General features: G+C 41.1%; 1 long non-coding RNA gene across 1 annotated transcript in view; it reads left to right on the forward strand.

Annotated features, from left to right (window-relative positions):
- Nucleotides 1-3,467: 3,467 nt before the first annotated feature.
- Nucleotides 3,468-25,328, forward strand: part of LOC145513401 (uncharacterized) — a 189,993-nt gene continuing 168,132 nt past the window's right edge. The window contains exon 1 of the long non-coding RNA XR_014059368.1: nt 3,468-3,629. This is a non-coding gene — a long non-coding RNA (uncharacterized LOC145513401). The remainder of the gene's footprint in view (nt 3,630-25,328) is intronic.

Below are 25,328 nucleotides of genomic sequence, written 5' to 3' on the forward strand. Positions count from 1 at the left end.
GGGAAAAGTTAACCAGTTTCCTTGAGCTCTAGTTCTGTTCATCTATAAAATTGAGAGTGATAACTAGTAATTTCAAAAGGTGGTTGTGAGCATTTGATGAGAAAGTATATATATATATATACGTATATATACATATATATATAGAGAGAGAGAGAGAGAGAGAGAAAGTGAGAGAGAGAACCTCAATTACACTCATGCCAGTAGGTACTCTATAAAAGGTCTTTGAGAGAAAGTTCAGTGAGTGCCATGATGACAGGCTGTATCTCACCTCCTGTGCCTGTGATAAGGGGGGACAGACATCTTCTTTGAAGACATCTTCTTTGCAGATATCTTTCTTGAAAACTTATCCTGTCATGTTAGTCTCTTGCTGGATCACTTTCATCTTCAACAACTTTTGCCTCTCCTGTGTCCCTTCCCATTTTGATTTCTTTTTCTGTGTTTCATTGCTCTTAGGATGCACATTTTGAAATTGTCACTAATTCCCTGTTCACAGTGAATTTGTTGACCTTTCAAGGAATGTTTGAATTTTAAGAGAGGATGTTGGGAGGAGGGTAGTGCTCGACACTAGGGACCAAAATGCTCCTGGGAGGCAGAATCTTCACATCAGTGTCTCACATAACATTTCTGTCAAACCTGCAGTGTGGTCCACAGACATGCATCTTCAGCATCACCTAGGAACTTGCAAGAAATGCAGATTCTCAGGCCTTGTCCAAAACCTTCAAATCAGAATCCAAGATGATTTATATGCACATTAGAGTCTTAGAGGCACTGTTTTAGGGAAAGAGCTATTTCATAAGCACCCAATACATGCAGGTGTGTTAGTGGGTACTTAATAAATACTCTTTGTAAATCCCAAGATGGCAAAAAGAGTCCTCTGTCTTCAGAGCCAGTGATGCAAAATGCAGATAAAGAGAGAAAGGACAGTGTAGCACTCCTTAAAGCACTAAAATAGGAAGTCTTTTTTTCCTTCCTGTGGGTTTTTATTTTATTTTATTTTTGGCCAGAGGAAGGGAAAATAATAAATGCGGAGGAAGGAATGAACATAACTGGCAAATAAGAGTGAGAAAATATGGAATGGAAAAACAAGGTACTTAGGAATGAAATATCTTGAGGTGATGAAAGAAGAAATAAACAAGGGGGAAAAGGCTCTTAAAATACACACTGCTGAAAATTTGGAGGAAGGGAAAACTAGAGTTCTCTGGAATTGGCAGGGAGGTATGAGTGTGTGATGTGTAGAGAGAGAGACAGCCAAACCCAAGTGATTTAGCATAAGGTTGGCTTAAAAACCCTTCATGTAACATGGTAAGCTTGTGTTTTGAATTTTCACTTAACGACATCTTTGTACAGAAGAACAGCATGGTTTGGTTTTGGGCCCAGGTGACTGGAATGAGTGGGAAGCAAGTGGCCAAAGGGGAGACTGTGAGGTTGTGCTGAAGTGTCAGTAAACAGGCACGCAACGTGCTGACTCTCAACAACAGACTCTTTTTGGGGGTCTAGATGACTGGTGAGTCTACTGTTAATTACATCCACACTAATATTAATAGATGGGAACTAAATCACAACCCCTCTGCCCCCTGCATCAAGGGATGATTGCCAGCATGGGTGAGTTGGGGACATGGTGTTTTCTCCAGCCTCAAGACAGTAGATAGTGAGGGATCGTGGTCAGCATTAGGAAGGGCAGAAAGGAGTATTCTGCTTTCCTTCTGTCCCGCCTGCGCCACTGTCAATGAAGGATCCCAAGCAGAATGGGGAAGAAGGAGGGTCTGGCAATGCAGGAGAAAGAGACATTAATCTTCAGCTCTGTGATGAAGTGCTAAGACAGCTAACTTTTCTGAATCTCTATTTCTGAAACTTTGTAATACGGGTCATGCCTCTCCAGAATGTCATGAGGTAAATTAGTATCAGTTCTGAAAAAATATTAGCCTTTAGATCAAGATGGGGACTTAGACATCTTGTAGAATCAAATCTCTTCTTTTTGTAGGTGAGAACTGAGACCAGGACAGTCAAGCAGCTTGCTTAGGGACACACACAATTACTTACCAACAGATTTACGAATCACTTCCAGGTCTCCTTAGTCCGAACCTAGGGCTTAAAATATTTAGAAGCTTATTCTACTGTCTTCTATGTTAAATTCTGGAGATAAATGTGCTTGCACTTTAATTTCTGGCTTGTTGACTTTTGTGAGCTAAGGCCGGGATACTTAATGATAAGTGTTTTAGCAGCTGTTAATTCTGAGTCTGACTTTCCATTTTACTGAAAGGAATAAACTTTACATTTTATCCAGATTTGAACTTTTGGCTTGCCTCATTTTTTATTAGCCTGGAAATTCCGGTTAGCTCAGCACACATGACTGTTGTGGACATTTGTTGGTGCCTTGGAAAGAGCATGGATGGGCTTTGGAATAAGCAGCCTGGCAGGATATATATATATCCTGCCAGGCTGTGTGATATATATAGATATATATATGGAGCTTTATTATAAAGGATTGGATTATGTGATCATGGAGGCTGAGAAGTCCCATGACCTGCCGTTGGCAAGTTGGAGACCTAGGCAAGTCAGTGGTATAATTCAGTCCAAGTGTGAAAGCCTGAGAACCAGGGGAGCTGATGGTGTAAATTCCAGGCCAAGGACTGGAGAAGATTAGATATGTTCCAGCTTAACCAGTGAGGCAGGAAAAAAGGGGCAAATTCCTCCTTCCCCACCTTTTGTTTTATTCAGGCCCTCAGTGGATTGAAGAATGACCACCCACATTGCAGAGAGCAAGCTACTTTACTGAGTCCACCAATTCAAATGCAAATCTCACCCCAAACACCCTTACAGACACACCCAGAAATAACTAATCTGAGCACATAAAATTGTTACTGACCCTTTCCAGTCAGGCTCCAGTAAGCGTCCTCCTGCTGGGTGGTTTGTGCCAATCAGAAAGCTTTAGGGCTTCTCTGGTGGTTCAGTGGTAAAGAATCCACGTGCCGATGCTGGAGACACGGGTTCGATCCCTGATCTGGGAAGATCCCACATGCCATGGGGCAACCAAGCCCAGGCACCACAACTGTTGAGCCTGTGCTCTAGAACCCAGGAAGTGCAACTACTGAGCCCATGTACCACAACTAGTGAAGCCCGGGTGCTCTAGAGCCTGTGCTCCTCAGCAAGAGAAGCCACTTCAATGAGAAGCCCGCACACTGCGACTAGAGAAGAACCACCACTCGCCACAACGAGGGAAAAGCCTGACACCTAGCCCAACCGAAAATAAATAATAAATATAATTTTAAAAATAAAAAAAGCCTTATTTTTCTGACCAAAGAATGAAGACGTTTGGTCTGAGCTCTCTCTTCAGCACAGAAGGGAATGCTGTGGACAGGTCTGCTTTATAGAGGGGGTCCCGTTAGGAGGAAGGGGGTGGAGTTCTCACTGGGCAGGCGCATGCGTGCTGCTCAGGCTCCAGTACCGGGTGCCGCCATCTTGAATTGAGTGTTGTGTGTGACTTCCGCACACATCCCCACAGAGCTGAGGTGCCCCTGCAGCCATTTGGCACCATAAATCTGGTCTGAAGTGCAGAGTTAAGGTCTCTGCACTCTGACTTTATCAGCAAACGAAACTAGGCGGAGCACAAAGAAAAAGAAGAAAGAAAGGTTCCACTATTTTATTACCCAGCTTCTATCTTTATTGCCTAGGACTTGTTAATGGGCTTTGTCAGTGACAAAATTAACCATCACAAATAGGTTCTTTTGGAGCTGATTGATAATTATTGGAAATAATGTTTTAAACGTTCTTAGAAGAGGATCTGGAATATAATGCTTCTGCTGCTGCTAAGTCGTTTTAGTCGTGTCCGACTCTGTGCAACCCCACAGACGGCAGCCCACCAGGCTCCGCCGTCCCTGGGATTCTCTAGGCAAGAACACTGGAGTGGGTTGCCATTTCCTTATCCAATGCATGAAAGTGAAAAGGGAAAGTGAAGTCGCACAGTCATGTCCGACTCTTCGCGACCGCATGGACTGCAGCCTACCAGGCTCCTCCGTCCATGGGATTTTCCAGGCAAGAGTACTGGTGTGGGTTGCTATTGCCTTCTCCCTGGAGTATAATAGAAGCGCCATAAATGTTAGCTATCACTATCAGTAAATCCTCATTGAGTGCTTAACTGAGTGAAAGGTGGTGGTTAATTGTGAGCTCAACCTCACAGTAACAGATAAAATACTTGCCAGGTGTCTTCACTGATCTGCCAGAGTGTTTACAGGTGGCAAGACCAGTACTTAAACAGCCTATCACTGGCCCCAACCAAAAACTGAGCATGAACCTCTGATTGCAGATAATTAAAAAAAAAAAGCCAGCCATATCTTATAGTGCCTTAGCCACCCTTCTTTCCTGTAGTTCATCTAGGTTGTCTTGCTATCTCCCACACTAGCTTGTGTGGCTGCTCTATCATCAGAAAATTCTCTGCAACCCTTTTCTAGGGAGAAGGTAAGTAGGCAGTTGTTGTTTTCCTGGGTCATTTGTTATTTCTTTGCCTTCCTGAAACTCATTTCTTTTGCATCTCAAACTTCAGTTTGTTTCCATGGGAAGTCTCCTGTTTGGTCCTGATGTGGGTAGGCTGGGAGTAAATTCTAGCCAGATAGGATCAAACTAGAGAAGTGGCTGCTTTCACAAAGAAAAAGAGAAGTGATTGGTTCACTTGCTTTTATTTATTTACTTATTCTTTTTTTGAGAAAGGATGATGCACTTTTGTGTTTTGCATAAAGTAGGTAGTTTGGGCTTCATCCATATTGATATTCATGTGGTCCATCTGCGACATGACTTTGTGACCGAAACAGGAAGAGACAATAGCATTGTACCAGTGAGCAAAGTGTGGTTTTCCATTTTGTCCTGTGATTGGTCTCTCTGTCCAGGGAGACACTAAATGTAGCTCTAGAATACGGAGGAACAGTGCATTCGTATTCAGTGAAAAACCCTGATCTGTTGGTCTTGGAATAATGGTGTAAAGAGGGATGTAGAGTAAATAATTAGAATGTAATCTAATATTAGCAGCTATGGACTGGCTTCCTGTGAGGTGGATTTAGGGATGCTTCGATTCTTAATACCATCAACATGCAGTTGAAATATATACACACATCAGAGGCTGGGTCACAGCTGGTATGTCATGGAGTATTTTCAGGAAAGGAAATAAGGGATTTATAGGGGGCAGAAATAAATAAGCCACATTTCCCTTTGTCTGTGTCATGCCAGACAGGAGACTGTATATTTGTAAAATAATCTATTTCACTGTATATTTCTTAAGGTCTTAACATGCACAGAGGAAGTGCTGTGCATTTCCTTTCAGATTTTTTGTTTATATCATTGCCTTCAAAACTTAGGGTGAAATGCCCTTCAACCCCCTAAGGCTGGGTGAATCTCTCACTAACTCTGGGAGTTAATGTGTTAAGATAGGTTCTCACCTGCAGATCTGAAGACCAACAGAGTCAGCTTGGGGTTATCTTGCCCACCATCAAAAGCTTGATTTGAACAGACAATTGAGAAATAGATGTTTACATTTCAGAAGCAACTCCATTTAATATCCTACATGACATTTAGGGCTTAAGGAAATATATGGAATTGCTTATGGGAGGTGTCAAGCAAAAAAAAAAAAAAAAAAATCTGATTTTCTCCACACTCCAAGTAGGGCCAAAAGAGTGGATTTTGCAGTTTTGTTTTATCTGCACAATGGTGTCAGGCACTCAGCACACTTGGGAACATAGACTGAGTTGTGACTAGCATCTAGTGTGACTGATTTATGTTTAAGTGGACCCATAAAAACTGTGGTAACCATGAGGCAATTCTGTAAGGGTAAAAAACAAAGTTAGCTCTCAGATAGCTTGTCTCAGAAAATATCATCAGTACTGCAATGGTGTTCTGTTTGGGCTGTTGTATTGATTGCACCAGTCTGACAAACTTCTGGAAAGCTCGTTGATCCATTTCTCAAGCAGGTTCCCACTAGCCTTGATTAATTTGCTCTCTTCCAGCCACATTCCACTCCTGATTGCTTATGGAGCTCTTGGAAAGCCTGCTTGGTGGGTGGTGAATGTTCAAAACTCCAAGCCATCAATCTTTTACTTTTAGAAGCCAGAATATACCCTCAGATTATCTTCTCTTCAAACGCCAGATTTTAGGGAGATAAACCTGAGGATGTCTCTTACTGGTGTCAGCTGGAGCTGATTTGGGTCCCCTGGAGGAATCGAGGGTGGGGCTGGGAGGTAGGCGGCATACCTGAGTAGAGGTTGTTTCTCAGGCACTGCTTTGGAAGAGACTATCAAAACACAGAAGTCGGTTTATGGGTTTGTACCTTAGCAGTCTCTCATGTCCAAAGGGGAGCTAGACTGCTGCTTCTTTTATTTAAAAAAAAAAAAATTTATTTATTTTTGGGTGTGGTGGGTCTCAGTTGCCCCATGTTGCTCTTTGTTGCGGTGCACAGGCTCAGTTGCTCTGGAGGCATGTGGGATTTTCGTTCCCTGAGCAGGGATTGAACCTGCGTCCCCTGCATATGGGAGGTGGATTCTTAATCACTGGACCTCCAGTGAAGTCCTTAGAGCAGCGGTCTTCAACCGTTTTGGCACCAAGGACCAGTTTCATGGAAGGCAATTTTTCCATGGATCCAGGGGTGAGGGTGGAGGTGTAGGGTGGGAAGATGGTTCAGGTGGTAATGGGAGTGATGGGGAGTGGCAGATGAAGCTTTGCTTGCTCCCCGCCACTCACCTCCTGCTATGCAGCCTGGTTCCTAACAGGCCATGGACTGGTACTGGTCCTCATCCCAGCAATTGGGGACCCTGCCCTAGACAGTTTCTTTCCCTGGCAAGAACTAATGTTTTACGTAGTGGCAGAACAAACAAAAAATGGCCCTCAGTGAAAATCCAGTGTTCACCTGCCCTTTCCTTCTTTGCACAGGAGTAGCAGTTTTAGTGAAGCAAAGAGGAGGTTCTTGTACCGTAGGTGAGCTGGGTGTCCTTTGGGTGGAAAAAGAGGGTCTTGTTGGATAAGGAGAGACTGTGGGGAACCCTGGATGGGAGGAAGGATGTTACGATGGAGAGGACAGAGCTGCAGGGCAGGTTTGCCCCTCTCACCCCATCCCTGGAGATAGTAAAGTAACCTCGGGGTGATCACACACCACAGCCTGCCTTGTCCTAAGGCACTCAGGCCTGTGTGCCTGAGTCTCTCCCTGTCTCTACTTCACTCTGAAGTTACGTCATACAATCCAGAGGAGTCATTTATACAGTTATTCACCTCTTCTTCTAGAAGAGAGATACTGAGAAATACTCAAGAGTGTCTCAGACTTACAGGGTATTTGTGCGTTCTCAGTCACTCAGTTGTATCCAACTCTTTGAGACACCACTGACTGCAGCCTGCCAGGCTCCACTGTCCATGGGGTTTCCCAGGAAAGAATACTGGAATGAGTTGCCCCTGAAGGGATACAGTGGGGAGGGTGGTGGGAGAGGGGTTCAGGATAGAGGGGATACATGTATACCTATGAATGAATGAATATGTGCCCAGTGGTATCTGACTCGTTTTGACCCTATGGACCCTATGGCCTGCCAGGCTCCTCTTGTCCATGGAATTTTCCAGGCAAGAATGCTGGAGTGGGTTGCCATTTCCTTCTCCAGGGGATCTTCCTGACCCAGGGATCAAACCCCTGTCTCCTGCATGTCCTGTATTGTAGGTGGACTCTTTACCACTTGAGCCATTGGGGAAGTCCATGTATACCTATGGCTGATTCATATTGATATATGGCAAAAATCATCACAATATTGTATAGTAATTACCCTCCAATTAAAATAAATAAATAAAAAAGACTACTGAAGTGGGTTGCCATCTCCTTCTCCACAGGATCTTCTTGACCCAGGGATCCAACCCTCATTTCCTGCATTGCAGGTGGATTCTTTACCACTAAACCACCTATTTATAGCAAGATACTAATCCAGAATAGAGGGCCACTATACCTATGAATGGATCCCTTGAAAGAAAAATCTCAGGAGGATCGGTAAGAACTTTTCATGTCTCAGAGCCAAGAGTATACAGGAATACCTTGAAGATACTGTGGGCTTTGTTCCAGACCACTCAATAAAGAAAACATTGCAATAAAGGAAGTGACACATTTTTTTTGGTTTCCCAGTGCATATAAAAGTTATGTTTACACTATACTGTAGTCTATTAAGTCTTTAATACCATAAGTCAAAAAAATAATGTAAAGACCTTAATTTTAAAATAATTTATTGCTAAAAAATGCTAGCTAACACCTGAGTCTTGAGTTTTTTTTCAAAATTGAAGTCAATCCTCTCAAACCTTGCTGCTGCTTTCTCATCAACTAAGTTTGTGTGATATTCTAAACCCTTTGTTGTCATTTCAACATTCTTCACAGCATCATCACTGGGAGTAGATTTCATCTCACTTTTTATTTCACTTTCTTTTCGCTCATCTATAAGGAGCAACTCCTCATTGTTCAGGTTTTATTATGATATTGCAGCAATTCAGTCACATCTTCAGGCTCTATTTCTAATTCTAGTTCTCTTTCTAGTTCCAGCACACTTCTAGTTATTTCCTCCACTGAAGTCTTGAACCCCTCAAAGTCATCCATGAGGATAGAGATCAGCTTCTTCCAAACTCCTGTTAATGTTGGTATTTTTGCCTATTCCATAAATCACAAATGTTCTTAATGACATTTAAGGATGGTGAATCCTTCCCATAAGGTTTTCGATTTACTTTGCTCAGATTCATCAGGAATCACTGTCTGTGGCAGCTATACCCTTACAAAATATATTTCTTAAATAATAAGACTTAAAAATTACTCCTTGGTTCATGGTTGCAGAATGGATGTTGTGTTATCAGGGATGTCCATCTCTTCCTGTAATTTTGTTGTCCATCTCCATCAGAGCTCTTGGGTGACCGGGTGTGTCGTTAATGGGCAAAATTATTTTAAAAGGAGTTTATTTCTGAGCAGCGAGTCTAAGCAGTGGGGTTAAAATAGTCAGTAAACCATGTTGTAAACAGATATGCTGTCATTCAGGCTTTATTTCCTTTATAGAGCAAAGATAGAGTAGATTCAGCATAATTCTTAAGGGCCCTAGGATTTGGACACCATTAAGTGACTAACAGACACACACACACGGTTATGTGGGGCTTCCCTCGTGACTCAGTCAATAACCAGTCTCCCTGCAATGCAGGAAACCTGGGTTCGACTCCTCTGTCAGGAATATACTTTGGAGAAGAAAATGGCAACCCACTCCAGTGTTCTTGCCTGGGAAATCGCATGGACAGAGGAGCCTGGCAGACTACAGTCCATGGCATCGCAAGAGCTGGACATGACTGAGCGACTAAACCTAAGATTTTAAAAATGGTAAATAAGCATTGTATTCAATTTAAAGTCACTAGCTGAAGTGGCTCCTAGCAAGAGACAGCCTGTCCTTTGAAGCTAGGCATTGTCTTCTCTCCAGCTATGAAAATCCTATATGGCATCTTCTTCCAATAGAAGGCTGTTTGGTCTACACTGAAAATCTATTGTCTAGTGCAGTGACCTTTCTTAATGATCCTTAGAACTCCTGGATTCCTTGCTGCAGCTTCTCCATCAGCACTTGCTGCTTCACTTTGCACTTCTGTGTTATAGAGATGGCTTCTTCCCTTAAACTTCATGAACCAACTTCTGCTAGCTTCACTTTTCTTTTGCAAATTCCTCACACCTCTGTCTTCATAGAATTGAAGAGAGTTAGAATTGAAGTTGGATTCTGCTTTGGTTTAAGAGAATGTTGTGGCTAGTTTGATCTTCTATCCAGATCACTAAAACTTTCTTCATATCAGCCATAAGGCTGTTTCACTTTTTTATCATTCATGTGTTCTCTGGAGTAGCATGTTTAGTTTCCTTTAAGAACTTTTCCTTTGCATGCACAGCTTGGCTACTCTTTGGAGCAAAAGGCCTAGATTTCAGCCTATCTCAGCTTTTCACCACATTAAGGGGTTAAATTTGCTATCTTATATGGGCCAGTTTGTGGCACCCCGAACAATGAAAGTAGTGACATCAAAGATTGCTAATCATAGATCATCGTAACAAATATAAAAATAACTTAAAAGTTTGAAAAATTACAAAAATTACCAAAATGTGACATAGAGACATGAAGTAAAGAAATGATGTTAACAAAATGGCACCAAAAGACTTGCTTGATACAGGGTTGCCACAAAACTTCAACTTTTGAAAAAATGCACTATCTGCTCAGCATGATATAATGAGGTGTGGCTGCATTTGGATTCCTCAGAGAAGTGGCTTAATATGTGTTCTGTGCATAATAAATGACAAGGACTTAATGTAGTTCACACTGAAGTTACAAATGTGGCATCTGAGTTTGCAAAAGGAATTCTAGGAGTCAGTTGTCATTGCAGTATAGTGACTTTCGTGCAAGAATCTTACAGCCCCAGCAGCTCATGCTCATAGCATCTTGATGAGTAGGTGGCACATAGGAATGTCCTTGTTTTGCAGAATGAAGGCAGAAAAAGGAGTTCTTAGGTACAGACAACCTGGATCTGTGCCCATTTTTTATGAATCACAGACTTCCAGAAAGCTCACTTTCCCAGCAGGGCTTCTTTGCTCCAAAATAGCAAGTATTGCCACTGGTAACATGGAAAATTAATGGTGCTCATATTATTCACATGGGGTTTAACTGAGAGAAGATCTCAGGTTTCTGAGCAAAAGTTTGGCTCCTAAATGGCACAGACTAATTATATTCAACATAGTGGGGGAAAGAGTGCAAGAATTTCTATGTTGGCACTAAAATAGTATAAGAAATACAATCAGTTCAGTTGGTCATTTTTCACACAGCAGACAGCAGACTAAACAGTCCTAAATCAGGCAATTATTTTAGTAATGATAATTTTAGTTTTTCTTGAGTGATTTGAAAATGTTCAATGAAACAGAACTATTTCTTCCTAAGCAATTCTCTTCCATTTAGCTGTAAGGAATCATGACTGCTGACCTCTGAGATAGGAGTGAGCAGAGGGCAGGCTCTGGATGACTTAGAACCAGGCCACCCTTCTCAGAGAAGGAACTTAACGTGGCTGCCTTTCGGGTGAGCTCATTTTGCTCTTACCCTGCTAGGTTTTGTAAACCAGGCCGAACATGAGCAGGCCTCCTTGGGTCTTGGGTAGCCACAGTAGCTCAGAAGGCAGATACACAGAAGCGAATTTTATTTGCTGCAACAAGCAAGAACTATGGGGTTTATGGAGTGATAATCAGATTCTGTTAAATTTGCTTCAGCATTGCCCAAGACCAGCAAAATAAACATAACGGTAGAGGCCAATCTTCCACTTTGCTGCATCAGAGGCTGACAAAATTGTAAATGAATAAGAGATCATGAACTATTGGGACTTTTTTTTTCTCTATGTGAAACATCATCCTGAACAGTAGTTTGATTTTATTGTGAAGAATAAATTCTGAACGAGTCAGTGAGAGAAACAGTGGGGAAGCAACCTGCAGGGGTTTTTAACCTTCTCTCCTACTGTTCCAAAGATGCTATTGTTAGATTTATACTCAATGCAAAGGCTTAGTGAATTCTTGTGGAGTAATCACTGTTTCTTTTTAAAATTTTATGTATTATAATTTCTGTATACATGACCCTTTATAAAAAATTAATTGCATGATAACATGAACTTCTATTAAAACCCTCATGCATGCCAGAACTAGAACATAATTAACAACTTATATCAACTACTCTTCCTTATTCAGTCTTTTTCTCCTATTCCTGGATGCATTTTCTTACTCAATTATTTTTTTGGTTTATGAAAATGTATTATTTAGTTTTATTAATTAATTTTTAAAATTAATTTGTTTTTTATTGAAGGATAATTGCTTTACAGAATTTTGCTATTTTCTGACGAACCTCAACATGAATCAGCCATAGGTATACATATATCCCCTCCTGTAGCTCCCTCCCATCTCCCTCCGCATCCCACTATTAATTAATTTTTAAACTTTATATAAAGGGCAGAATACTACATGAAGTCTTTTGGAATTTGTCTTCTTCACTCAAAATTATGATACTAAAATTTTCCTGTTGTTGAATGTAGTTGTAGTTTATTTTCTGTTATACAACATTTCATTATGTTGATGTATTACCATTTATTTATTCATCCTATTGTGGATAGGTATTTGGTTATTTCCAGTTTTGTGGTATTATACTGTTCAATGCTATAAACGTTCTCTTCTGGTATATATGTGGGTTTCTCTTGGGTACATATATAGAAATGGAGTGCTAGCTGCTGGGTATAAAATGGTCAAATATAATGTCAGTTTGTTTTCAGGAGTTTTTATTTATTAAGAACAAGTATGGTTCATTCTTCACATAGCATGCAACAGATCTGTTCTCTCTGAGGTCTCATGAGCATTGTGAGTAATCTTGAGAGTGAATGCTCAGTGAGATAGAGTGGTGGGCAAATAAGGCAATGTGGAAAATTTGGCAACATTTTCAAAGAGGCCTTGTCAGACAGATGTTTCCAGAATTTAAGTGAGTCAGAGAGTTGTTTACCTTTGGATGAAAGCCAGTGTCTTCTGGAGTTGGTGAGGACTGATTTGGATGGAGAGGGATCAGTAAAGCATCTATTGCTGAAGTTCTGACAAAGTGAGGATTGGAACTGAGAAATGGGTGAAGTCAGAAGCAAGGCGTCTGCAAACTCCATCACCACAGTTGACTACTCTTACCGTGCAGTGAGGCTTCCTCCTTTCAACAAACAGGGCCACTCCACAGGTTTATCAACTGCTCTCACCAAAAATCCAGAGACTGTCAATGCTGCTGATTGTTTCAGTCTTCCAGGGGCAAAATACCATGGGGGAAGTGGTTGACTTGTCATCCTTTTTGCTTGTGGAATGGTTTGAAAATGTTTGGAAGGGGAGTGTCTAGATCTATCAGGGCCTCCTTTATCCTAGGTGGGGCTACTTTTCTCTTATTGATAGTTATCTTCCATATTCTGGGGCCCCTGATGAGAAACACCACTTTCTGTCTCTCTTTTTTTTACCCCCAGATTTCTAAGGGTCCATGGCCAATGATCTGTATGTGTGTGCGTGCGAAGTTGCCTCAGTAGTGTCCAACTCTTTGCAACCCTATGGACGGTAGCCCTCCAGGCTCCTCTGTCCTTGGGAATTCTTCAGGTAAGAATGCTAGAGTGGTTTGTCATGGCTTCCTCCAGGGGATCTTACCAATCCAGGGATTGAACCTGCATCTCTTATGTCTCTGCACTGGCAGGTGGTTTCTTTACCACTAGCACCACCAGGGAAGCCCTAATGATCTGTGTTCTGTCAAATCAAAGGAACCAACTTTCTTACTTTTCTCTATGTTTGCCTTCCATACCGTAGACTTCTTTCAGTGGATGCAAATTTGAAACAAAGTCGTGCTATTGCATATATCAGTTGAGACTTGTAGCTGCTAGGTTGGAGTGAAGTTTCATTTAGTAGGGGAAATGGGGTTGCTGGCTTTGACTCTTTTAAGGAATCCTTAAGGTCTGAGACAGACAACCCATTGGTTTTGAGGGGTTAGTGTCAGACATAGTTCTGCTTGGAAACAAAGGAATTGTAAGATTTAAGAGTCTTGGCATAGTCTCTTCTGCGAACCTCTTTGAGCCAGGTCAAGGAACTACCTTTAGGTTTCCTCCTACCTCTCCCATGCTTTCTTCCCGCCGCCTTGCCTTCCTCCCTTCCCTGTCCCTTCTTTCTACCCTCTCTCCTTGCTTTCATTTCTTCTGGCAGCTAGTGGAGAACCCAGAAGAAAACAATGAGTTAAGACAGTCATCAAGTTGGACAGTATCCTGTTCATACTTATTTGGGACTTGGAAAAAGAATAATCAGCCTGAAAATTGTATTAAATGATGGAACCTCTACCCACATTTTGTTAACATTTAGGATGAGGGGGTGAAATTACAAGCTGTGTGACTTGCAAATGAAATAAGGCAGATAACTAATTTTCTTTGTGCTTAATGCCAATAGTATTACCCAAGAAACAGCCAGCACCATGCCAGGTTCCCTTTCTTCATTCTAGTCACTCCATCTTTAAGGCACAACGTAGTTAAACTCGTACAGAAGCCTTATAAGGAAATTATTATTATTGTGGCCAGTTTACAGATGAGGAAATAAAGGCTTAGAAAAGTTAAGTAACTTGCCCAAAGTGATCTATCTGGGTAGAGGAGAAGTATTTTAACCTTAACTGCAAGCCTGGCTTGCAAAGTTTGCTTGGAAAGGTTTGCTGTTGTTAGAAGGAATGGGGCCCTGGAACCAACTGATGGAGAAGAATCCTTCACGTTTACAATTGAGTTACCAAAGGCTATGCATATGAGCTTTACCACTGACAGCAGGGGCTCACTGTGATCCCAAGCTTTTACTCAAACCACAAATGACCTGCTTCATTATGTTTCTTAATTCAAGTCAGGAATACTTTATCTAGCTCCATGAAACAAGTCCATTAAATTATGGGTGTAATTGTTCCTTCTAAACAATAGGAAGTAACACCTCTCACGTTATAGCACATGTTGGGCTTTGAGGAAAAAATTGGCTTCTTGTAAGCTGAATGTATTAAGAGGTGTGGTATTTTAATGAGAACCTTGGTAAACATGTAACTGTTCTGAATAGTTTATTCCAAGTTCAGAGTATCACCCACACTCATTTGGGTTTTATTCCTGCTTCCAGCCAAATGCCATGAATCAAGGAGTGTTCCTGGCAAGGTCTAGGCTCAGTTACAGGCAACCCTAAAAGGCAGGAGTGAAAGTGTTGCTGATAGAGAACAGGTTTGGCCAGCAGTGGCCGGGCAATCTCAGAATATTTGCTGAACACGGTCCACAAACCCCAAGAGTCCTGAGGGGAGCTCAGAAAACTGAAAGAAGGGGCCCCACTCTGTGTCTTCTGAGGAAAGGTCATCATACGTTTTAGGAAGGAGGCTTTTACCTATGTTACTAGTTACTGTTTTTCTATTAAATGTTACTGTTTAACAGAATAACCTCCTGGTACTGACTTAATCAACAAAAATTTAATGAGATCTTGAACTGTTGAAGAGTCAAGTGTAGAAGAGGAGGTAGAAATTCTTACAACCAACTGTGATTGACTGCCTGTAAGAGCTAGGAGGTCAAGAAGCTTTGTATTTTAATTGCAAATTAAAAAAAAAAAATACCTGTCCTGCAATTTTCTTCCTCAAAGCAGTTGTTACTCAGTTCCTAAGATGACTCATATTCTACACTTCTTTAATCATTCTTTTCACTTTTGCCTCACAGAAGCAATATCCACTTTACAAACGTGTTTTGTTTGAAAAGATTATTTGTAAACTGGTTGTTGGAAATTAAAAATACATTTCCCATAAACTGTTACAGTAACAGTTAGAATCTCAATTGACTATTAATATAGTAAAACATATTCTAGTAAATCATATATAATTATTTTTATAGGAAAATGAGTTCCTCATTCTAATTTTAAATCAAATCTCCACCTAATTAATCAACCTCTCTGGGCTCTTTGTCGTTCCAGTCAGAAGCAGAACAGTTCAACACAAAAAAGATCAAGTGTTTGTGTGGAATGTAATATACACCCAGTGAGATGTCACAAAGAGTGCAGCTTCAGCTGGATTTTGGAGAATGTCTAGGATGTGAATTGGTGAAAGGAAAAGAGGAAAGCATTTCAGGCAAAATGAGCAAAATCATGGAAATGAGGATAATCATGAATAGGAAATGGGGTATGTTAATGGAAAGCTCTGGCAAAAGTAAGAGTTGTGTTCAAGAATGTGTTGAAGACCATGCTTGGGGTAGCTCAGCAGTTGGATGGCTTCGAATGAGGGATTTGGAATTTAAGAAAGGAAGAAAGTATTCAATAAATTTATGTTAAATGAATGTCTTACTTATACTAACATTTGTCTCTATCTTTCTTTCCCTCTTGTTTATTTCATCTCATCTCCTGTTTCTTTCTTCCCAGGCCTCTTGAGCCTTCAAGTCACTTTGGCTTGGCCTCTTCCCGGGTTATACAGGACTTTCCCCATCTTCTATGCAAGGGGATGGGAGAATTTTAATTACTCCTTATCAGTGATTTTTGTGGAAGTCTTCTAACGAGCTGGTAATGCATCACATCTCCACTTTTTGGCCCTTCATTTCTGTTGTTGTTTAGTCACTAAGTTGTGTCTGACTCTTTTGTGACCCTGTGGACTGAGCCTGCCAGACTCCACTGGCCATGGGATTTCCCAGGCCATTAATATTAGAGTGGGTTGCCATTTTCTTCTCCAAGGGATCTTCCCAACCCAGGGATCAAACCCACATCTCCTGCATTGTTGGTGGATTCTTTACCACTGAGCTGGCCTGGGACGCCCCTTGTGGTTTCTGAGTGAACTGCTAGTCAGTGGGCCCCTCTTACAAGTGCCCAGCTGTGCAGAGCTCTGTAGCTTTGCCCACATGGCAGGTTTTAGCAAAGCTTGAACTAGGAATTGGAGGGATGAGCATCTGTATCTTGTGACTCTGACCATGACATTGGCAGTGGAGAAGGTGTAGAACTCTAGGAAGGTCTTTGCCAGGCATCAGCATTCCCCTCAATCCCCCTATCTGTCTGCCCCTTCAGTCTTTCTGGCTCAGATGCCAGACACTTTGCTTTTATTAGTGCCCCCAAATATTTCTTGCTCCTTCTACATTCCCCCAGCTATAGTTTCTATTAATTTGAAAATTTTAACCTATCTCATAGGGTCATCTGGAAGAATTAATCTGTATTAGTTTTCAAATTTCAGTACCTGATTCATGATGGATTCCTCATTTGGGGAAAAAAAAGTCAATCATTTCAAAATCCCACTGTTTTTGGTTTTGCTTTGTTGTTTTGCTGTGGTCTTAAGTACTGATGGAACTTCAGTAAATAGAGGGTACTTTATGGGCATAGTAAAGATACTTTCTATATCCCGTGCTGGGGCCTGTGGCATTTAGTTTATGGATGCTTTGGGGGATTATGGAATAAGATATTTGAAATTGATATAATTGAGCTATATCTTGGATGTTTATGTGCTCCATCTATGTTCTTATCAGAACCCTGTAACTGGACTGGAGTTGCTGCTCTTCAAAAGTCATTTCTTTAGGGCGTGCTTGTGTTCTCAGTTGTGTCTGACTCTCTGCGACCCTGTGGATCATAGCCCACCAGCCTCCTCTGTCCATGTAATTCTGCAGGCAGAAATTCTGGAGTGGGTTGCCATTTCTTTAGGGCAGAGTCCATTTAAAATGCAGGAACCTCTGTGTTTAATGTGAATGTGATTGTGTTATGTGAATGTGTTTTACTCATTCAACCCTGAATGCGAATTAGTTTCAGATCCTTTGGGCTGTTAGACCCTTGAGACATGGTCTCCAATGAGTATGAGAAGGTACCACAAATGTTCTTGAATGGGTCCTCAGTTGTTGCTCTCAACCTGGGGGCTTTGATATATATACATTCTTGGTCCTCACTCTTGGAAACTCTGGTTTGATAGGTCTGGGTATGGCCTAACCTCTGCATATAAACTCCCCAAGTGGTTTGACTCCTGGTTGAGGTGTCGTAGCCACTGATACTGTAATGTCTTTCCCTAAGCAGACAATCGTACTGACTGCTTGAAAGGGGGTTCTGAGCCCGAATGGATGGACAGGCCTGGGTGGGATTCTGCACCAGGGGCCTTGTTTTGAAATGGAGCTCTGTGTTAAAATGGGAGCAGTCTTTAAAGAAGGTTTCTGGCCAGTTTGGATTACTCACTTGGGGGATAATATTCGCTGCTACTAGGAAAGGGAGAGATTTCTTCCCACTTCAGACGCCTCCTTTAGATGTGCCAAATTGAGTGATATTTAGGCTCTTCGCTGTGCAGAGCCACTGGGGAGAGGGGCCAGCGGCTGGCAGCTGGCCCTGAAGTTAGCATCGTAGTGTAAATACATCAGCACCTATATGACAGCAGCTTTGGTGGCTTTTGTGACACCTCTTCCTTGGGACATTTCTACCCAGTAATTGTTAAGTGCCTGCTGTTTGTACATTGGTCCTTTCATCAGGGCCTTCTCTGAGCCTCATGGTCCCCAGATTTCTCCAGTACAGAAATAAATTTCTCCAAACTTGGTGGGAGAAGGGAGTCTTGAACAAAATTTTTTGGTAATCTCTCTGGGGATGGCCTTTTGCATGACTTTCTCTTCTTACTTTCTCCACAAAATCCATATAGCAAAAATAAAAACAAACTTAGCCCTCTTTCTGGATCATTGTAATTTGAAGGATTGGCCCAGGCTGGGTGTAGATGGAGGAAAGGAATCATGATTTAGAGCAGATGTGCTATTCTTATGTAATCTGAGCTTCAAGTACCAAAGGAAAATTTCTGAATCACTCAGGCCCAAAACTGCACCTCTGAGGGTCTGTTGTTTTTTCTTTTGTACAATCATCTTCCTTCCTACAGCAACCTCATCCCCACTACAGGTCTCAGGAGAAAAGGCAATTGTGAACTCTAGCCAACGAGAAATCCCTCAGGGAAAATTCATCAGAGCTGGGTGTGAATCTACCTTAGCCCTGGCTACAGGGGGAGCCCAGCAGAGAGGTCATACCTCCTCCATTCTCCTGCCTCTGTCCACTGGTATTCTTTTAAAACCACATTCCACTGAGGACCCAATGAGAGAGATTCCAAACCCTTGGAGGGGGACTGTGGCATGTTTGTCATTGTATCCCAGCCTCTGCCCTGGGTCTTGGCACAGAGTTTGGGTACTTAAAAATGTTAGTTGAATAAGTGGTAATGACCATTCCACATTCTGGTTCTGGTTGAATTAAGATTGATTATTTATCCATTTCATACCTCCCAAGCTTTCCTCTTTATCTCAGCAATAACCTCCATGCCCTGCTCACTTCCCTTAAACAGCAAGTTTGGGCTCTTGGAGATGGAGCAGAATTACTTTTCCTATGGCCTTGATGAAGAATTGCAGCTTGTCACAAGTCGGACCTCACAATTTTACCTGTTTTTTTCTTAGCAGTTCTTTGCCCATTACTGACAAGCTGAGACTTGTGAAATGTCCCTTAAATAAGCCAAAACATGGTCTCACCAACATGAGCAGCATTATTTTCAGTCCCAGCCTCCAGCCAAGTTTCTTGGGTCAAGGCCAGGGGCAAGCACACATTCTTTATCTGTAGAATGGGGATAAAAATACCACTTCATTTACCGTGAGGAGACAAATGTATTTAGCAATTAGAGTAGTCTTGTGTCTGAGTGTGGGATCAGGATCTAGCCTCCTGGATGTGGATCCCAGCTCCATCACTTTCTACCTGTGTGGCCTTGAGCAAGTGACAGTCTCTTAGTGCCTCAGTTTCCACTATGGTAAAATGAGGTTCATAGTGGTATCTACCACATGGGATTGTTGTGAGGAGTAAAATGAAATTACACATAGTGTGTGAGACCTGTGTCTGGCATTTGGTGAGGTCCAGGAAATGTTAGCTTTGAATTAACAGCAGACACTCCTTGGATGATGGCAATTGGGATCATAATTTGGCCAAATGGGAATTTTATCTATGATCTTCCTACCCTCCTGCCCAAGCGACAATCTGAACTATGACTGTTTTAACTTTGTCATTTAGAATCTGCTGAGTCTAGTGTAGATAAGAATAATGGTTCACTTCATTACCTTTTCCCCATTTTGGAAAGAAGTGCAGCTTCTTTTTTTAAGTTGAAATGGTACAAAGGAGCTGTCAACAGTTTAGGGGCTTAATGGGTAGGGTTTTGATCTAGGTTAGGAAGAATATGTATATTTTCTCTGTAAAGAGATAACAGATAATAAATAATCTGGCCACCACATGATCTTCCTGTTTAATTCTTTAATTTCTTTTTGGAGGAGATAGGTGGAGGAGAAATATATCATGTACACAGAAGACTGTATAACGCATATAAATAATTTAAAGCAGGGATTAGCAAACTACAGCATGTGGGCTAAATTTTGACTGTGGCTTCTTATGGTAGAGCCTGTGAGCTAAGAGTGGCTTTTCATTTTTAAAGTGTTATGGAAAAAAACAAAAGAAGAAGATACACGAAACCTTGTATATGGCCCTAAAATACTTACTATCTTGCCCTTTATAGAAAAAGTTTGCCAACCTCTGTTTAAAGAATAATAATAAAATCACCCCTCCTCCCATCTCCAATTATCTCATGAAACAGAACACCACAAATATCTTTGAAACTTGTGGGCACCCCTCCCTGACCACATCTAAAGCCCTCCCCCAGAGTTAACCATAATTCTGAGTTTTATGTTATTCATTCCTTTGCTTAAATTTTTTTTATCATACACACATACACATATATATTAGTATATATGTATACAGGGATATTATTTCATTTTTTCTTGACCTCTGTATAAGTGGAATAATACTCTGTATTTTCTTCCATCACATGGTTTATTCTTTCAATATTATCTTTTTTTTTCAATTTAAGATTTGAGAGTCATCTAGGTGTATGTATGAAGCTAAAGTTCATTCATTTTTACTGCTGGGAATCTGTGTGTGTGCATATCTTCTGCATATTTATCTCTTCTATTCTTGATGGACATTTGAGTTTCCGTTTTTTTCCTATTACGAACACTTGCTATCAGCATTCTTATTCCAATTTCATGGTGCACATGTGCAAGAGATTCTGTAGATGTGGACTCATTGCGTCATTGGTATGTTTGTTTAACTTTACCAAGTGATACCAAGTGACTTTCCAAGGTGATTGTGTAAATTTCATTCTGTTGCAGTTACCGAACATTGCATAATGAACTGTCCCAATGCTTAAAACAACAATATTTGTTTGCTCATGATTTTGTATGTCAAGAATTTGGGAAGAGCTTGGCCGAGTGATTTGTCTCTAATCCACGTGATATAAACTGAGGTTCCTGGGGCTGGAGAATCCATCCTAGAATGGCTTCTTTATTCATATATCTACATCGTGGTGTTCTCTGGTCTCTTCCTTCACATAGTATCTCATCCTCCAGGGCTTTTCCACATGGGTTGGATTCTTACAGAATAGTGGCCTCAGGACAGTCTGGCTTCTTAAATGGTAGCTCAGGGTTCCAAGAACAAATGTTCCAAAAATTTGGAAGTGGGAATTGCCAGTCTCTTAAAGCCTGAACATAGAAACTTGCATAATCATTTCTGCCACATGCTACTGTCAGAGTAGTCACAGAGCCTGCCCAGAATCAAAGGGAGAAAAACACATATCCTCCATATCTTTGGGGGTAAGTAAACTAGACAGTAATAATTTGTGGCCTCCAACTTTAATTTGCCACACATTCCCTGTGGTCGGGTATGAGAGATCCTACTGCTATCAGTCAGTCAGTCAGTTCAGTCACTCAGTCGTGTCCGACTCTTTGTGACCCCATGAATCGCAGCATGCCAGGCCTTCCTGTCCATCACCAATTCCCAGAGTTTACCCAAACTCATGTCCATTGAGTCAGTGATGCCATCCAGCCATCTCATCCTCTGTCGTCCCCTTCTCCTGCCCCCAATCCTTCCCAGCATCAGGGTCTTTTCCAATGAGTCAGCTCTTCACATGAGGTGGCCAAAGTATTGGAGTTTCAGCTTCAATGTCAGTCCCTCCAGTGAACACCCAGGACTGATCTCCTTTAGGATGGACAGGTTGGATCTCCTTGCAGTACAAGGGACTCTCAAGAGTCTTCTCCAACACCACAGTTCAAAAGCATCAATTCTGCAGCTGTCAGCTTTCTTCACAGTCCAACTCTCACATCCATACATGACTACTTGAAAACCCATAGCCTTGACTAGATGGACCTTTGTTGACAAAGTAATGTCTCTGCTTTTTAATATGCTATCTAGGTTGGTCATAACTTTCCTTCTAAGGAGTAAACGTCTTTTAATTTCATGGCTGCAGTCACCATCTGCAGTGATTTTGGAGCCCCAAAAAATAAAGTCTGACACTGTTTCCACCGTTTCCCCATCTATTTCCCATGAAGTGATGGGACCAGATGCCATGATCTTAGTTTTCTGAATGTTGAGCTTTAAGCCAACTTTTTTTACTCTCCTCTTCCACTTTCATCAAGAGGCTCTTTAGTTCCTCTTCACTTTCTGCCATAAGGGTGATGTCATCTGCATATCTGAGGTTATTGATATTTCTCCCAGCAATCTTGATTCCAGCTTGTGTTTCTTCCAGCCCAGCGTTTCTCATGATGTACTCTGCATATAAGCTAAATAAGCAGGGTATACATCCTTCTTAATACTTGGTATTGTCAAGCTTTAGAACTGTTGTCACTCTGGTGACTATGAAGAAATAGGAAGAATGTTTTAAAATATCATTTATCGAATATTTACTGTGTGCTGGACACTGTGCTAAATGCTTTGCATTTTTCCCATCATTTTAATCATAACCACTATTTGAAGTATATACTGTTACTTTTGGAGAGGTTAATTAACTTGCCATAGGTCACATAGCTAATAACTGGCAGAATGTAGATTTGAACAGAGCTTTACCTGACTGCTAAGCCCATGCATTTAGTTTTTCCTTTCCATCCCTAGATGTGAGCTGAGATGATAACTTGAGGCCGAAGTTAAACTATGAAGAAAATGTAAAATATTAAGAAATGATGATTAACACATGAAGTAATTAGAAAAATAATGACTTAAAAATTTTCATTCCTCTAACTTGGGAGCACCATTTCCCCCTTCCTCTATCAAGCAATGAAAAAAAAAAAAAATTGTTTGACTCTGAAAATGAAAAGTAAGAAACAGAAAACAAAGGAGAGCTTTTTAGTACTCAATAGGAATTAGTATTCTAGTTTTCAGAGATTAGCTGGAACTGACCTCATGGTGCATAGAGCATGGTGGAAGAAGCATTTTTATTTCTTTCATCTAAATCAAGGGAACACTGCAGTTTTTGTGATTTGACCAGCCCAGAAGGGAAGAATGAGAATCTCCTGCCAGAGAAAATTTTGGATCACACTTTCCTTAGAGCCTAAATCAGAATCTTATTGGTCAATTTTCTATATCTTTGCTATTTCTATTCCTGATGAATCGAAACAAAGCTGGTGCCTCATTAGCACATCATTCACCAGCCAGACATTCACAATAAAAAATCCACTTTTTTTGTAGTGGGGGGATTCCAGGGCCAAAACCAAAGCCCCATGGTGTCACATGGAGATGTCTCATAGTGATGGAGCTTTGGGACCTAACTCTCCTCCCCTTGACTTCATGACTTTTTTTTTTCTTTTTTACTTTGCAATATTGTATTGGTTTTGCCATACATTGACATGAATCCCCCATGGGTGTACATATGTTCCCCATCCAGAACCCCCCACCCACCTGCCTCCCCATTCCATCCCTCCGGGTCATCCCAGTGCACCAGCCCCGAGCACCCTGTATCATGCATCGAACCTGGACTGGCGATTCGTTTCACATGTGATAATTTACATGCTTCAATGCCATTCTCCCATATCATCCCACCCTCGCCCTTTCCCATAGAGTCCAAAAGATTGTTCTATACATCTGTGTCTCTTTTGCTGTCTCGCATACAGGGTTATCATTACCATCTTTCTAAATTCCATATATGTGCATTAGTATACTTTATTGGTGTTTTTCTTTCTGGCTTACTTCACTCTGTATAATAGGCTCCAGTTTCATCCACCTCATTAGAACTGATTCTAATGTATTCTTTTTAATGGCTGAGTAATATTCCATTGTGTATATGTACCACAGCTTTCTTATCCATTTGTCTGCTGATGGACATCTAGGTTGCTTCCATGTCCTGGCTATTATAAACAGTGCTGTGATGAACATTGGGGTACACCTGTCTCTTTCAATTTTGGTTTCCTCGGTGTGTATGCCCAGCAGTGGGATTGCTGGGTCATATGGCAGTTCTATTTCCAGTTTTTTAAGGAATCTCCACACTGTTATCCATAGTGGCTGTACTAGACTTCATGACTTAATTCATGGTATGGATTCACTAGTCCTTGAGGAAAATACATTTCTTGGATTTACACTGACAATTAATTGCTTAATGCTTGGCATTCTGGAATTCCAAACCATTGGGGATCATTCTTTAGATACACCATTCTCTCCCCAAATTTTAATCTCTTTCATTGACTGAATTAATTTCACCCATCCATTCTTCCTCAACCTGTTCTTTTCTAGGCATCCCTCTTGATTCACTTTCCCAACACTCAGTGCCCTTGAGAAGTCTCAGTATGCCTCCCTCAACTTTACTGCATCTCATCTTAACTAGCTTCTGTTTAATTGAAGGTCAGTATTCCTGGTTTCCATTTGCATTATTGCTCTGAATGTTGCACAAAGTAGTTAGAGTGGTATCAACAGTGTTTACCCAAGTTTGAATATCACCCCAGAGGGATGGATTCTGGGTTATGTATGGGGCCATTCATCCTTTATTTCCTTGCCCAGTCTTCAGGAGTTTTGGATTAGAGGTTCACTAGTCTGGCTTTACTTTTTGCTGCCCTGTTATATGTTGAAAGGACTGAAAAGTTCTGACCACATGGGAAGTCTCAAGCTGATAGAATCACACACACATACACACACACACACACATTATTGACTTAAAAATAGCGAAATCAGAAATTCTTTTATGTTTTAGAATCTCATGCAGAATGTTATTTAGAGTCTATTAATATATTTGTGGTTTTAAAAATAACAGAACTTAAAGGAAAAACATTTGAGCTTGAGGATAACACACTATCCACTTGATTATAGGGGACCCAGTTTTTTTATGGTGACATTCTCAGCCCTGATAGCTTTTTTCTCCTACATAATTTAGTAGCTGTCTTAGTCCCTGGAAATGGATTTTCAATTGTGGTGACCTCTAATAGTGATCACATGACATGTGAGTTGTGGGGAGCTACAAATGTCTCCCGTGGAGGTGGTGATGCCAACAAAGTGTGAAAGAGAATCTACCCTCTCTGTAAATCAAAGTTAAGGATTCACTTGAAAAGATCCACCAAGTATTAAGAGCTTTAAACTTAATTTTATTTTAACATCAATAGAAACAGGAGCTTTTCTACTTAGCTTGGGGAAATATGTCTGATAAGCTTTTCTGGGGACCTAAAAGAAATGTCTCTTATTGCCAACACAAGCAAAATGTGTAAAGGGATATTTTTCTACCTTGAGGAAGAAATGTTTCCTAGCCAATCTCCAGGGTTTCTTCTTGCTCTAACTCTATGATTTTGGGTAGAATGGAGTCTTTACTGTGACATATTGAGTCAGACTTTGGGGAAATAATTTTTTCCTCCTGGCTTATGATGGTTATGAGGTGCCCCCTCTTGAGACTTTCAGAGATGTAGAAACAAAACAAAACACAACAAAATGTTCTCTACAGGCCCCATTGGCCTCTACAGGCCTCATTGCCTGATTTGGGAGAAAG

This window comes from Giraffa tippelskirchi, chromosome 7 (genome assembly GCF_054371585.1).
Source record: "Giraffa tippelskirchi isolate mGirTip1 chromosome 7, T2T-mGirTip1v1.2.pri, whole genome shotgun sequence".
In the NCBI taxonomy this organism is placed as follows: Eukaryota; Metazoa; Chordata; class Mammalia; order Artiodactyla; family Giraffidae; genus Giraffa; species Giraffa tippelskirchi.